Genomic DNA, 14986 nt, shown 5'->3' with positions numbered 1-14986 from the left:
CTTCTGGGTAAATAAATGGAAATACTTCAGAAAGATGGGTCCACAATTCATCCTGAATATTTTAATGATCTATCTTCCTAAAGGTATGGTGTTGGGCCAGATACTTTGTAATATTTTTTTCTGTTTTATTTTTGGAATGTAAATTATTCCTTAGCTCTCATTATGTTTCTTTCATCTCATGAAGCTACTAATGAGTTTCATAACTTACTTGAAAAAACCTACCTTTTCAGTGGAATTATGGCATATTGTCTCTGAAAAGCATACTGAACATAATAACAGTCCCTTTCTTACCTTTTATACTGAGTCTAAAATCCAGGGGGGTGAAATTCCTAAGGTCTCAGACAGTTAATGAAACTCTAGAAATGAGAATATAAATTCCTCTCTGTCCAGCTGATGGATTTCTGTTTGCTTTGCTGTGTTTTTAGCTTTTTGGCTTCTATTCCTCACCACAGTGATTTTAAATCAGTTCATTCCAGTAGATCACAATGTATTGGATACTGTGATCAAAGAAAGAAAACTAAATATTTAAGCAAAAATCTGATCCTGCCTTGTACTTCTAGAAGACTTTTAAAGTGACATATAGTACATTTATTTCATTCACTTCTTATTGGATAGCAGGGATATCCAATTATTGGATAACAGGGATAGAATAGACAAAACATATTCCATTTTCTCCTCCATTTATAAGCGAAACATTTATTTGCCTATATGTAATCGATATTATCTGACCTCATCATAAAAGAGGGAAAGACTGAGGCACATTTTTTGCATGCTGTAGATTTTTACGTGTCTCTGCTACCCATTTCTAACTCCTAAGAGTTAGAAGCTTTGTCTATCGGTTCTGCCCACCACTGATGGGGAGCCAGGTAGCATCAGGACGCATGCCATATATGTGCTTCTTCCTGCTGCTAAGCCTTCTCATTACGGCCTCTGTCCCTTTCACCACGATGAAATCTACTCCCTCACCCTCTCACTGCTTTGTGCTGATCTGTCATCAACGCAAACAGACTGCTTTTAGCTCTGGGTTGAGGAGTTCACTAATGGAGGTACTAACACCTGTGCAGACTTTGCTGTTTGGAGCCATGAAAAGACTGCCTTCCAATCCATGATTAATTTCCTCTGCAAGGAAACTTGTTAGATCCACCGAGTGTCCCTGCTGCTAAATTAACTTCTGATCCTTCTTCGTCCTTCCCAGTGACTCTTGGAAAGTTTGGGATTTCTTCAATGAAAGCAACAACGTGACAATGAAGTCTTGTCACCGTGGGCCACCTCTGAAAACCACATCGAGAGCGGCGCACGGCTTGGCCGATCCACATGCCCATGACTTTCCCGTTTGAAACCTCAGTGCTGAGCAGGCTGTAGCAGCACTCTGCCTGAGTTCTTTATTGAGTATGCTTCTCTTTTGATCTGCTTCTAATTTACCTTGTTCTTTGTGCTGCCTGCTGGTCTATTGGGGATCGATGGATGTTTTTTGTGTCACTGATTGTGTCACTAATTGCCTGACTAGGATTCTGTTGAATGTGGCCAATTTATTTCTCCACAGTATGTTTTTTGCTTTCTCCATTTTACACATTAATTTCTCCAGAGCCTTAGGACTGAGTAAAGGAGCTTGAATACCATTAGGTATTTGGAGAAGCTTGAACTACAGTCAAGACCAATGCTGGTGACTGCATTCCCACCGAAACAGCTCCTGACAGAGCCATCTGATCCACCCTTGGGAAAAAGAAGTGTTTGGTGAAGTTCTCCTGCAGAGCAGAGAACTGACTCACTTCGACATTCCTCTGTAGGACACACAGGAAATCTTATCTCCAAGGTATCCTCTCCTCACCTATTTACTTTGTCCCATGCTTTTCCCAAAACTCCTAGCAGCCTCCTAAAACTAGTGCTTGCTCTGTAACGCTCATGCTATTCCCCTGTACCCAGTGATCACCTCCATTAATAATGGATGTCAGTTCATTTACAAATTAATCACATCAGATTGAGAAATACACTAAGATAAAATCTGATGGCTTCCACATTTCCTTGATGAAATATTCATGACATGAATGTTTCACCTTTATAAATCATGGTTACTCTATTGATTTTTTCTTTCACATTTTCCAAATGAGCTCATAAATTTTTTTAAATGTGGATCAGAGAAAACAAAATGAATGAATAGATAGATGTACTTTTCAATTACATGCATTTCTGGTTTTATTGCTGCCCTCAGCTTATATTAGACGAGGTACCACCTAGAAAAGGAAATCTCCCAAGCTTAATAAATGTGGAGGTTGATTTCTGAATAGAAAAATTATCTATTGTGATAATTTAATTTAAACTGAAAGATTCATTTAAATTTGAAAAATTGGTTGCTTAGATCTTAACAGTAAGAGCTACTACTATATTTACAGATGTATGTGCTTTCTGAATTGTTGGCGTATGTGTTTTCTTTCTTGGCTTTCTTCTTAATTCTTGTTGGAGGTGACACATATGAGATAGTGGGAAACGAAAGTGCTTCTGCTATATATTGCTGCATAGTAAACCACCTCACAACTCAGTGGTTTAAAACCATGAGTTAAATAGGTCCAGCTGAGTGGTTCTGTTTATGTGAGGTAGGCTTGGGTCCCTCACATATATTTTCTCATGTGTATGGTACTTAGTGCTTCTCAAGCTGGCCTTTCCACCTGACCAACTACTCAGGCATGATGGCCTCTCCCATGATGGCCTGAGTTTTATGCCAGTTGGACTGGCTTCCGAAGGCGAGGAAGTGGGATCTGTCTTCTTGGGTCTGGCCTCAGAAGCCTAAAGAATCACTTTCACCAGATTCTCTTGGTCATACAAGTCAGACTGCCTATCCATAGTTAAAAGGAGGGGAAATATACTCTTCCCTATGATGGGTAGTAGAATGAATAAACAGGGAAGAGGAAACTCTGGTGGCCATCCTTGGAGATTACCATAGAAAATATACTATACTATTCCTTTTACTTTTTCTTCTTTCTTTCTCCTCTCTCTCTCTCTCTCTCTCTCTCTCTCTGTAATCAAATTAAGGACCTTGTACTTACCAGGCAGGTGTAGCAACACCGAGCTATACCCCTGGTCCTATTATACTATTCTTATAGGTACTTGCAGCCAATATTATTTGCCTTTTACTAAATCATAAGGATAGTTTTGTTAAAAAACCTAATTGTCCAAGAATAAAAGGCATTGACACATGATTGAAATAAAGTGTGGTTCAAAGCAGCTTGCATTTATACATATTCTTTGTTGGTTACCTGAAAAATAACTCAAGTAGTTGGTTATGTATAGTTTACAGATAACGAATGGGATTAAAAGAGGTAGAAAGGCCAGTGGACCTGGTATGCATGTACACGTGTGCATGTGAGAGTGTGTGTGCCTCTGTATGTGAGAGTGTGTGTTTCTGTGTGTGTGAGTGTGTGTGCACTCTCCAGAAAGTCTCAAGTAGTGCACGTGAGACTATGTTACTAGTTGGGAGCCAGAACCTTGCTTTGTTCTTGCATCCAGGAGAATTATTATTATTATTTAGTTATGTGATAACACCTCAGTGTGCAACTTCCAATTATGTTTTTGCAAAACATGAGCCATTTTAGGATCTGATTGGAGGATTGAAAGTGTTGACAACTATAAGTAAGGAAAGTTGGGCTTTAGTGACTGCCAGGCCTTCTTTCCATATCATTAAAGCACTGAGAAGCTAATTTCCTCATCTCTGTACAGATGTGCAAAGCTCTTCTTTGTCTTCCCTGCCCCTCACCATCAACAATCCTCTTGTAAACTTGTTCTCACTCAGGTGGAAATGGTCGATAAAGTGGAATATGTTGACTCTGTAGAATCGCCATTATTCTATCACAAGACCAGGTTTATGATACAAATACATCTCTTTTTGTTTGGGCATAATTAAGCAAGTCAAAAAAGCAAAATTGTGCCTCTAGAAGACAAATCCCACTTCTAGTCATTTTGCTCTTCCCATCCTCACCGTCTTTCACTGAGCTCTCAGAAAATGCAAAGAAATGGCGACAACATAAGTAAAACATAATTAGAAAAGCAATCTGTTGGAAAAAGAAACGCTAATGCTCTGCCGAGTGAAGCAGTGCACCATGTAGAGAATTCGGATACGATCCTTTGTTTTGCAGGCTCTGTGCCATGGTTCCTCACCATTAGCCTTGATATTGGAAGAAAGCAATTTCAATTTTTTTGACCTCCAAACTAACTGACTCTCTATTCTACCAAATAATGCTGCTTAGAGCAGTTTTTAGAACGTAATAATGTAATGCTTTGAAATGAATTGCAAGGAAGCAGTTGCATGCATTCTCCCATGAGTTCCTTATTTTTGTTCATAAATGACATTCTTTGATATTTCGGATGAGGAAGAAGTTAGGCATCATGAATAAATCAGTAGTGACTGATGATTGGATTGTGTGCTGTCGCCTTATTCTTTCTGGCCTTGATAAGCACAGTGTGTGGCTGACATGAAGAGGAAATGTGTCCCGGAGCCCAGTACCGTGAATACGGTGACTGTGAGGACTAGCAGGATGGGCGTAGCCATTCGGACCCTGGGTGGTGAGTGGGATGGTCCAGATGTGAACTGTGATATCTGAAGAGCCTGGGAGGATGTGAGCAGACGTCCAAGAGCAGCCACAGAAAGTATGTCGCTGTGATTTGAGAGAACTCATGATTTCATTTTGCTGACAGTAAATCCAGTTCAGGCACTGTGGCTGGCAATTCACACAGATTACTTTGCTTAATCTTTGTGACAACTTGATGGGGTGAATATTATTACGATACTTGTATTAAAAACAATGTTTTTAAAATAAGGCTGAAGAAGCAAAGTAATGTGCCCAAGGTCAACAGATAAGAAAACAGAGGAGAGATTTGATTTGAACCTAAAAAATACAACTGTTGAATCCAACCCTATTTTTAGGTATGTTTGTATACAGGAAACATCATTGTTTCGAAGTCATTCTGAACTTCACAATGCACAACCACGTAACCTCCACCGTTCTTGTGCTGTCAAACAGCTTCAACACCAGGTTGGGGAATTAGCTCAGTGGTGCCGCCGCCTGCCTCGCATGCACAAGGTCCTGAGTTTGATCCCCCTTATCCAAAAAAACAAAAAACAGCTTCATCACCTCTACAAATTCTCTTCTGCCTGTTTATATCACCCCCACCCCTTATCCCCAACCCCCTGCAACCTCTAATCTACCCCTTTCCTTTACAGATTTCACTTTTGCAAAATAGCATATAGATCAAATCACATAGCATGTAGTCTTTTGAGTCTAGCTTCTTTCTTCTAGCATAATTCACTTAGGCTCCTTCGTGTTGTAGGACCAATCAGTGTAACTGATACCTTTTTATTGCCAAGTAATATTCCATTCTGTGGATACAACACAGTAGGTTTATCCTTTCACCCATAAAGGTACATTTGAGTTGTTTCTACCTTTTTTTAGATCCCAATTGCTTAACTGTGATGAAATACTGCTTTCACTCCACCAGAAATCTTTCGTGATTATCATAGTCAGTGTCCTCAATGACATCTTTGCCTTTTACTCTCTTTTGAGTTCTCTAAGAACCTTTGCCTAGAGCCAGAAAGAAATACCGTTTCTTCCCTGGCTCAGCTAGAATTGCACAGTGCCAAGTTTTCTCTTACATGGTAATGCTGCTATATTTTCACTACAACATTCAGGCACTGCCCACCACCTCCCAAGTGCTTACACCTTTACAAAATGAATGAAGGCATGAATAGCAAATTAAAAATCCAAATAAATCTTCTAACACAAGGAGTAAATAGTAGTAAAGTCAGGATTCATAATTGTGTTGGTATAGAAACGTACAGAATTGATAAATGACATAACACACTGAGAAACAGAAACATACAGTTCTAGCATTCGGGAGTTTGATTTCCAACACCGAGTCAGTACCATTCATTGAAAGGTAAAAAAAAGAAAATGTGATGATTATCGATCTGTTCTCACAACAGCAAATAACTACCTTGACTACATGTTTTCCCAGTTTTAAACATTTTTCCTATTTAATTAACTGATCATTTAATTGAATTGAACAAACCAGCCATAGCTTTGACAACACCGATGTTTTTCTGAAAATTAATTTTTTTATGAAACCACAGTTTCAGGATATTTCTAGTCTAGAAAGTGGAATTCAGGTTTTCAAAACCTGTTTGCATTTAGCAAGACAATTTACTCACTGCATTCAATCCCTTGTACTCAGAACACTTTTGACTAAATTCACCTTCATAACATGGTTTTCTTTGCTTTTGACAGCCATCCTGAGATGAGCAGTAGCAGAACAGGGTGCAGAGAATGCGCAGGTCTGATTCCATTCTGTGTTCTGCCTCTTGCGCATCATGGGACTTCTGAATAGGTTCAAAATTGCCCTGAGTTTTCTTTCTTTGTCTGTCAGATGAGGATAACAAGCTCCATCTTTCTGTTCGGGGTCTGGGGAGAGGGCTGTGTACAGGAACTCTCAGTTTGCCATGCAGTGCCCAAGTAGGGGTGCACCTGTCCAGGGCCACCCAAGAGTGACTGCAAGGATGTTCTGGGCTTGACACCATTTCTCCCACCACCGCATCCACCCATGCTGTCATCTGAGGATGGTGAGGACTCCGGGCTCATCAACATGGGAAAGGCTCTCTCTGAGAGCCCAGAGTCCTCAGCCTTAGTCTCCCTAAATCCTTGCCTGGGTGGCCCGTGTCTTTCCATTGTTAGCACTTTGCTCTTAATTTTCAAAAGTATGTTTTGAGATAATCTGCATGCCTCTGGTCGATTAGGAGAAAAATCCTATATAATTTACAAAAAACAGAAAGAGAAAAAAACTAAAAAAAAAAAAAAAACTAGACATGTCAAGACCTCGTCTTTGTAAAACTTACAATTCTTAAATAATTCTTAGGGGCTGTGTTGCATCCTCTTCACTCTCATATTTAGATTTCTGGAAGTTCTTGTTGGGAAATTCCAAGTGATACCTAAGTAAACATGAGGAAACAAGGGTAAGAAGGACTGTGGTTATGAGTGAACCGATAGATGCTTTAGAAAGTATTTTCATTTTATTTCATAATTAAATAATTTCACATGTCCATATTAAAATAATGCATATTAAAGGGAGAATAACGCAGTGATATTTATACATATAGAATGAATACAAATTGAAAGCACAGCTAATTTCCTACTGCTGTCTTGTCTACTGGTTACTTTACAGAGTCTTCCCACCATATGAGGTTTTTGTGAGATGCTTAAAAATGTGCTTTGCTCAGTTGCAGGTAATCCACGGTGTGGAGAATGGTAGATATCAATTCATCTAACTCTGCTCTAATTTCCTCGCTCTGTGCCTTGTTGTACGGCTGTCTTATGGCTTGGATTCTACGAGTGCTTGGCTTCCACAGTGCCGGTCCACCCATGCAAGCCCTGACGGGTATGAGAGAGGTGTGAGACTTCTGTTGTGGGCAGAACCTTGAAAGCATTTAGCCTTTCAGCAGCGGCAGCAGCAGAAGCTGGAGTCCTAGTAGCTAGTCTGTTATTTGGTGGGGATACAGAGTGTGATGGGATGGCCATGTTGGTGGATAGGCATAGTGTGGTTTTGGAGCCAGTTGTCTGGACAGGAGCTTTTGAGTCTCTCCAATGGTGACAGGAGCATAGCCCAAAACCCACAACTGCGGCAACTGCTTCCTGGTTCCTCCCCTTCCTGATTTAACCCCTGTATTCTTTATTGTGGGCAAACCAGCCATTTCTTGGCTAGGTAAGTTCTGCAGCATTGCTTTCAGATTTATTTGGGGAGCCTTTGCCTGGAGACTGCTTTTCAAGAGCTTCCATGTTTTTTTTAAAGCAACTGAGTCAGTGGATTAAACTGTTCCTGTAATTGAACCCTAGCATGTACAATAATATATATAACACATCACTATAATTGTTCTCTCATTTTTGTCTTTCTGATTAAACTGTTCCTGTAATTGAACCCTAGCATGTACAATAATATATATATAACACATCACTATAATTGTTCTCTCATTTTTATGTCTTTCTGATTTCTGTATTCAAATTGTTGGCTTTCTCCTCTGGAGCCCTAGAATCTATCACAAGGGCATAGACTAACTTATGTATCCAGGGTGAAGAGACTTACATAATCTTTATTTAATAAACTCACTTGATTTCACAAATGCTGTCCTCACACACAGTGCTTCTTACAGTCTCTGCTGTGTTCATCATGACCTCAAGCCAGAACACACTGAAACTTTGAGGAACTGAACTCATTATCCATGGGTCCTTTCTCCGTAAGATTTCAACCCAAATTATATAAGCAAGCATATTGAATGAGTTCTAAAACCAAATTCATTCTCTGTGCCTTTATACTTTCCAACTCTGCATTGGCAAAACCTTGTCTACTACTTTTTCATGTCCTTTTCCTTCTAAATGTACCCAAATACATTGGTTTGAGAGGATGTGCATTCCAAATTGCTATTAATCCAGAAAAGTTACAGAGATGTAAAATTATGTATAAAACAGAATGTGATATGCACAGTAACCTTGTATGGGGAAGAATTTGTGCTCAATGGAGAAAATTAGAGATAACACTAATATGTAAGTAACAGACTTGGAGAAGTCTAATTATAATATCCAAAGTTAGGCCAGGGATTTAGCTCAGTGGTGCCTCCGCCTGCGTCACAAACACAAGGTCTTGAGTTCAATCCCTGGTACCAAAAAATGAACAAACAAAAACTAAACAAAACAAATACATACAGAAGTTAATAAGGAATTTAAATATAATGTGTATAAGAAGCTCTTGCACACCAACAAAAGAAAGATAAGAGTCACAGTGGGAAGTATTTCAAAGATATAAACAAGTAATTCACACACACAAAAAGAAACAAAAGAGGCTAACAGACACATCAAAGTTAATCAAATTCATCAAAAATTAGGTCTGTTCAACTTACCACTGCAGAGAATCCTAAGCATTGGGGGCAGTGGGCATAGGGAACGATCTGTTCTATACTCCTGGTGGGAGGCAGCCTGGCAGAGACTGTATGCAAACCACTGTAGTCAGATGAACCAAATGCCACACAGTGTGCCTTAGGAACAAGCAACTCAGCTCCTGGCCGCATATAATAGAGGAAAAGCAGCTATACATACATGGGCATTTATGTGAGGCATGTTTTGAACTGGAGAATTGGAGAAAATCAAGTTATCCAGTTGGGAGACTGGGTAAGTGAAACACAGCAGATTCCTATGGGGCACTTAGAAGTGATCAAGTGAAGATAGACGTGGCAATGTGGATCTTTTTTAAATAGTGCTGAGTGGATCAAGGATGTAACAATAAGGTTCAGAGCAAAATTCCGTTTGTATCCATTAAAATACAAACCACATACTTTACATCCTGTATGACTGTATGAGTAAGAGAATGTATACTAAACGTGCACCAGTGGCTGCCTTTTTGCTGGTAAGGCAGAAAAGGGGAAGAAGGCTCGGGACAGCAGAGAAAGAAGGAAGAAAAGGTGGAAAGGAAGAAGGGAAGGAAAGCGAATGGGATTTTGTGCAGATTGGGGTGACACTGTGGTCCCATGTCTTCAGTTCTCCCTAGGAAAATCAGAAGAAAACTACCCTCAGAGAATGCAGAGAGTTTAGGTTTCAGATCTTTGTCCGTTCCTCAGGGTACAGCCCTTAGCCATTTTCCTCTAAATTATCTCCTAATCCAGAAGCTCACCTGGGTCAGCTCACCTTCAGCGGGGGGATGAAGGAGGCGGAGACCTTCTTCTCCTTCACTGTCTCTCTTTAACATTTCTCTCTGGGACGCTTTCTACCCTTCCCTTCCTTCAGTCCTGCGAGGGCTGAGTCCGGTGGAACAGAGGAGGGGACAGAAAATGGCTGCTGAATTTGCTGAGCTTGGTGTGTTTTCCTTTGGCAGAGCAGCCCTGGAATGGGCCCTGGAAAATTAGAGAGGGATCATGGTTTGGGGGCTGGAAATCACTTTGGTGTTTCACCTTTTGCCATGATGAACACTTCCTGTCACCCTCTTATCTTGGTTGGGATGAAAAGCAGGGTACCCTTGCAGAAAAAGGGGGTAGTCCAGCACTTGGAGGGTCACCCAAAATGTTGTTTTCAAAGTAAACCTCACGGCACATTCTCAGACTAAGTTTATTTAGAACTCTGCAGCTATCAATAACAGAGACAATTAAATTAGCTGGGCCAAAAGCCCATTCGAACTCTATTATAAAATTAAGGTTTGTAGAAAGTGCCCCTCGCTAGCCCTCCTTCCCGCTTGAAATTGATGGAGATGCTTCTCGGTTTGCTAAAATTCAGAAAGGATTAATAGCTTTCGCTTTGGAGAATATAACCCAGAAAGAGTGCATGGAGTTTAAAATACTTCACCCATGTAAATGAGGGCTGGTTTCATTGCTTTATTTTAGATAGTGTAGCTTTTTGCAGAATCAACAGAGCAACTTGGGCGTGGGGAGGTAACTGTGCACAGAGAAACACGTTCGGCCGGTGCCACAAAGGTGTATAATTTGCTGTGTCAAATCTCAGCATAAACACTGGGTTTCTTCATTAACGGATCAAATACAGAGTTCAAATGGAACTGCAGCGATCTTTTGTGCGGGGAAATAAGGGATGGCAGCAGCTATCTCGGGGTTTTAGAAGCCACTCCGAGCGCAGGAGTGAGCTCGCCGTTGTCGCCGTCGGCTTCAGGTCAGCCAGGCCTCCTCCCCATGGGGCCTCCACTTCGTTAGACCTCTTCTCCGACTCAGAGGAGAACATGTGTCCCGCGGGTCCAGTAATCCTCAGTGTAGCTTAGAAAGGGCTCTCCGGCCTGGGGTGTAACCTCGGGTGGATGGCGCGCGTGCTCCTGCGGATGCCCTCCCTGCCGCCTTTCCTACCTTTCCCTCTTTTCTTCCTGCCCTTCCTCCTTTCCTCCCCTCTCCCTCCCTCTTTCTCCTTCCCTCCCTCCCTTCCGTCTCTTTGTCTCTCCTTTATCCCTTCCTTTCCTCTCTTTGTTTCTTTTCAATTAATGTAGCTGCTTGTTTGCAGCCATCTTCTTTTAGTGGCAATTCAAATATCCAATGAATTAATGAAATGTTTATCTCCAACCTGTCTCTATTTTTAATGCTAAATTAGCATTTCCACTTCTTTCTTGGAATCTCTACCCAGCCATCTAATATTTAGCGGCTTCAGTCCAAGTACCAGTACCCTAAAACACCACCCCTCTTTGGTTTTCTCTCTCATTTATTTTCTACCAACCCACACTGCCCTTGTGGAGCAATGGGAGATCACGTGGCCCTCTGCTTGTCTTGGCCTTTCTCAAGGAGCCCATCCTCTCGCTCAGGTACAGTTGGGCAGCCTGGGTTGACAGTTTCCTCCACCACTCTGACCTTGTCAAGTGACATCAAATCCCTAGCCTGATTTTGCTCATCTGTAAAATCACCACTGTAAGGATGCCTCCCTCACAACAATTTGGAAAAAGAAAAGTTGCCCCATGGAAAGCACATCGTGCGATGCCCGGCGTGTACCAATAACATGCACGGGAGCTGGTGTCAAATGTCTCATTCATTCTGTTCCTGTGTCCGCTCTTTCAGGTTTTCGTCTTCATATCAGTAAGTAGCTTCCTGTCAGGCCTCTGTCCCCCACACAAATTCCAAGCTCACCCATTAGCTGCCTTGCTGCCCGTGTTATCTTTCTACATGCTGAACAGAGCAACATCGTTCCAGAGGCTGCAGCACTGCGTGCGTGCCATAGCTTCACACAGAACAGGACTTTTATAAAGGCACACAAGGCACTTCACAGGGGCCCCAGTCACTACCAGCGTCTTCCCCCCTTTGGCCCCACTCCCACCAAACACAAACGTAGGATCCCAGCACAGACTCTCAGGAGACCACACCCTTCTCGGGGTTCCTAAAGCCCTCTGCACCTGTCCCTGTAGCCCTAAGCATGCACGGTGAGATTCTGTCTCCCAAGTGGCTGCTGTGACAGGTTCTCACAGGACAGAAAAGGGGGCAGTTATTTTCCAATTCAACCACCCTCTTCTCCTGCCGTCCTGTTCTGCCTCCGTGGACCCCCGTGTCTGTTCCTCTCGGTGGTCTTCCAGTCTCGTCCACATCTGTCGCGTGATCCCAATTCCCCAACTCATCATCAGTTACACTCGAACGTGGTCCATTCTAGCGTTCCCCTATAGCACTCAAAGATGAAACTGTTCACTAACGGTCAAGGGAATTCGAAAAGTCACAATCAACTCTAAGTGACGTGTGACTCGATGTACCTATATCCCTGTCCTGTTCTCAGAGATGTAAATAGTTAGCGATGGCTCTTTAATAAGAAGCAGGTCCGCTGTATATTGCTTCAACTTTCCAGAGCATTTCTGTACACATTTCATCTTCTCAACCACTCTCTGTGGTATAAAGGGCAAATATGATTATCTCTATTTTTCTGATGAAGAAATCGAGGCTCAGGGAGGTTAAATGATTTTTCAAGGTTACAGAGCTAGTGAATAGCAAATCCAAGAAAGCACATCATCCGACTCATAATGTCCTATTCTTTCCATATATTATCTCATACTGGAAATTATGTATTTCTTCCGCTGTCTTTGAGGCAGTCACATGAATTGTATGTTAGCAATGATTTTGTTAACGATTTCAGAGACTCTTGTAACAAATATTTACATATTACTAAACTGCATTTCTGTTTCATGATAATAAAAATAAATGCCCATTATAACAAATGTGGGAAAGGGATGTCATTAAGCATGCACCTACCAACAGACACTATTCATATTTTTGTTAATTTTATCCTAGTTTTTTATCCACGCTTGATTCATCTGATGTTTTGTTTTAATAATTATGACTATATTTGGTTTTCAATATTTTATTCTGCTTTTTCATGGATTTCATCATGAACATCCATGTTTTGAGAAACAGGAGCACCAATATAATTAACATATAAGACTATTCCATTTGAGCTGGATGTAGTGTCTCATGCCTGTAGTAATCCCATCATTCAGGAGGCTGAGGCAGGAAGATATCCTTGATTTTGAGGCCAGCATGTGCTACATAGTGAGTTCAAGCACAGCCTGAACTACACAGCAAAACCTTGTGTCAATAAATAAATAAATAATATTCAATTTTATTGCTGTATCAGAATTTAGTCAAATAACTCATTATTTTTATTTTTTACAGTTTTTACTATTTTTTATTATTCCTCATGACACCGAATACCACATCCCCAGATAAGGATTACAAATTAAGTATACTTTATTATAACTGTATGGCAGGGCCACACAGTTCACATTCGAAGGCACTGAGAATAACTGTACTATTCAGAGCACTTTTGAACAAAAGCAACATGGCTTCCTAGGCAGGGTGAGTCAAACAGGTGGCAGCTCTCACTGAGATCGACTCACTAAGAGGCCAGTGTCTTCTTCCAACAGCCTTACACTCACCAGTGGGCTTCTGGGAGGACCGGGAAGATCTGCTCAGATTTCAGTTTAGAGTCCCACACCCATCTTCCAAAACGCTGGGTCGCCTGTGTCCCTGGCAGTACATTTTGGCTTTCTAAATAGTAGTAAAAAGAGTTATATTGAGTTAAGTGCTCTGTGTCTCTTCCATGATTCCTCCCAGAACAGAGACACCGTATTCCAATGTCTCAGACAGCCCCACAGAGGGGACAGGCAGTAAGTCAAGGAATATTCAACCGAAGGGACCTTACAGGGCACGTAGGGCAAGAAACTGAAAGCATATGGCTCTGAAAGTAGGCTGCTTGTGTTTGGATCCTAGGTTTTTGACTTGAAACAAATTGATTAATTTCCATGCACCTCAGTAATCTGCAAAATTTTGATATAGTGTACTTTAATACTATTTTGAGAATGAAAAGCAATTTATGGAAAGCACATAGAACAGTGCCTGATTTTTCCTTAACGTGGAATGAATATTAGTTATTATTGGTTTTATCACTCCATTTATGGAACAGAGAAGAGGCTCAGAATTAATAACCTCAATCCAACTATGCCAAACTTGTAAGAAATGCAGTGACCATCTACCTTATAGACAGTTTTAGCTGGGAATAGGAGAAAATCATTGTAGTATAGCTTAGTGAAGTTTTGCTTTCTGTTTTGTAAACTTGCTATCTTCAGTGGATACTTATTAAGTGTCTGCTATGTATCAGGTACTACTCTTTCAACAAGGGAGCATAAGCTGAGCTGCTTTGTTTTCCTAGACTGCTTGCTGTGCATCCTCTGAGCCACTCCTAAGGCTTTTTGGATTGAGAAATCATATTGAAAGGGCTTATGACATAGAGGGGTTCTTCAGTAACCCAGCTTTAATCCCACAGTCTTTAACTCTGGCTCTTTCACCTCATTTTTCCCTGGTTTTGGTCTGAGCAATCATCTATCAACTTGGATCCCTTCTTTTAGTTTTCTGTTAGGTCCTCCATCTATCTGGGTCCCACCTACCTTAAAAAGTAATTCTGACACTAGTTCACAGCTGGCACTGCTTAGACCTCTAGCTTCCTGGTTCTCCAGTTCTTGTATGCAGAATGGACACTCCCAGACTCACTGCCTAAAGTTTGGAATAACACTAAAACAAAGTAATAGTGAGCGGTTAGGAAGCGGGTGTATAAAGGGAAGATGGGAAGGAATTGGAAGTCCTACTTGGCATGCTAGACAACAATAAGCATAAGTATCTCTCAGGACACTCCTGATGGTTAGTGCTTGGCTCAAGTCTCAAGTACCTACAATTCTAAGAATATAATCAAATTAAGGGAGGCGGTCCTTTCTAAGGCTGTGAGCAGGCCAATTTACCTCCAGAGTGATGTGGTCTGAGAAATATCAGTGTCCATAAATATGAACGTGGAAATCCTTTATATTCATTTGAAGCCTTATTTAGCTTTCCTAAACCTCAGATTCTTCAACTGTGAAATTGGGATCTAACTCATAGGACTTGCGTGACATTACTACTTTTTTTTTTTTGCATGTGATTCATTTAGAACTTATTAAATATCCAATTAAAGTT

General features: G+C 41.0%; 2 long non-coding RNA genes across 5 annotated transcripts in view; one reads left to right on the top strand and one right to left on the bottom strand.

The window, feature by feature from the left end:
- Window positions 1–1451, top strand: part of LOC104866795 — a 4479-nt gene extending 3028 nt beyond the window's left edge. Inside the window, exon 3 of the long non-coding RNA XR_781566.1 lies at window positions 1196–1451. This is a non-coding gene — a long non-coding RNA (uncharacterized LOC104866795). The remainder of the gene's footprint in view (window positions 1–1195) is intronic.
- The window catches only part of LOC104866796, a 52725-nt gene extending 40583 nt beyond the window's left edge, over window positions 1–12142 (bottom strand). For 3 of the 4 annotated variants that reach the window (XR_781570.1, XR_781568.1, XR_004514889.1), the window contains exons 1-3: window positions 11896–12142; window positions 9697–9916; window positions 6878–6970 (exon numbers count right to left, since the gene is read on the bottom strand). This is a non-coding gene — a long non-coding RNA (uncharacterized LOC104866796). The remainder of the gene's footprint in view (window positions 1–6877; window positions 6971–9696; window positions 9917–11895) is intronic. The other variant, XR_004514890.1, reaches the window with a different exon arrangement.
- Window positions 12143–14986: the final 2844 nt, after the last annotated feature.

This window comes from Fukomys damarensis, unplaced genomic scaffold (genome assembly GCF_012274545.1).
Source record: "Fukomys damarensis isolate Sample0158 unplaced genomic scaffold, DMR_v1.0_HiC HiC_scaffold_31, whole genome shotgun sequence".
Taxonomy (NCBI): Eukaryota; Metazoa; Chordata; class Mammalia; order Rodentia; family Bathyergidae; genus Fukomys; species Fukomys damarensis.
The sequence above is the reverse complement of the archived record's forward strand: the minus strand, read 5'-3'. Positions and strand labels throughout refer to the sequence as shown.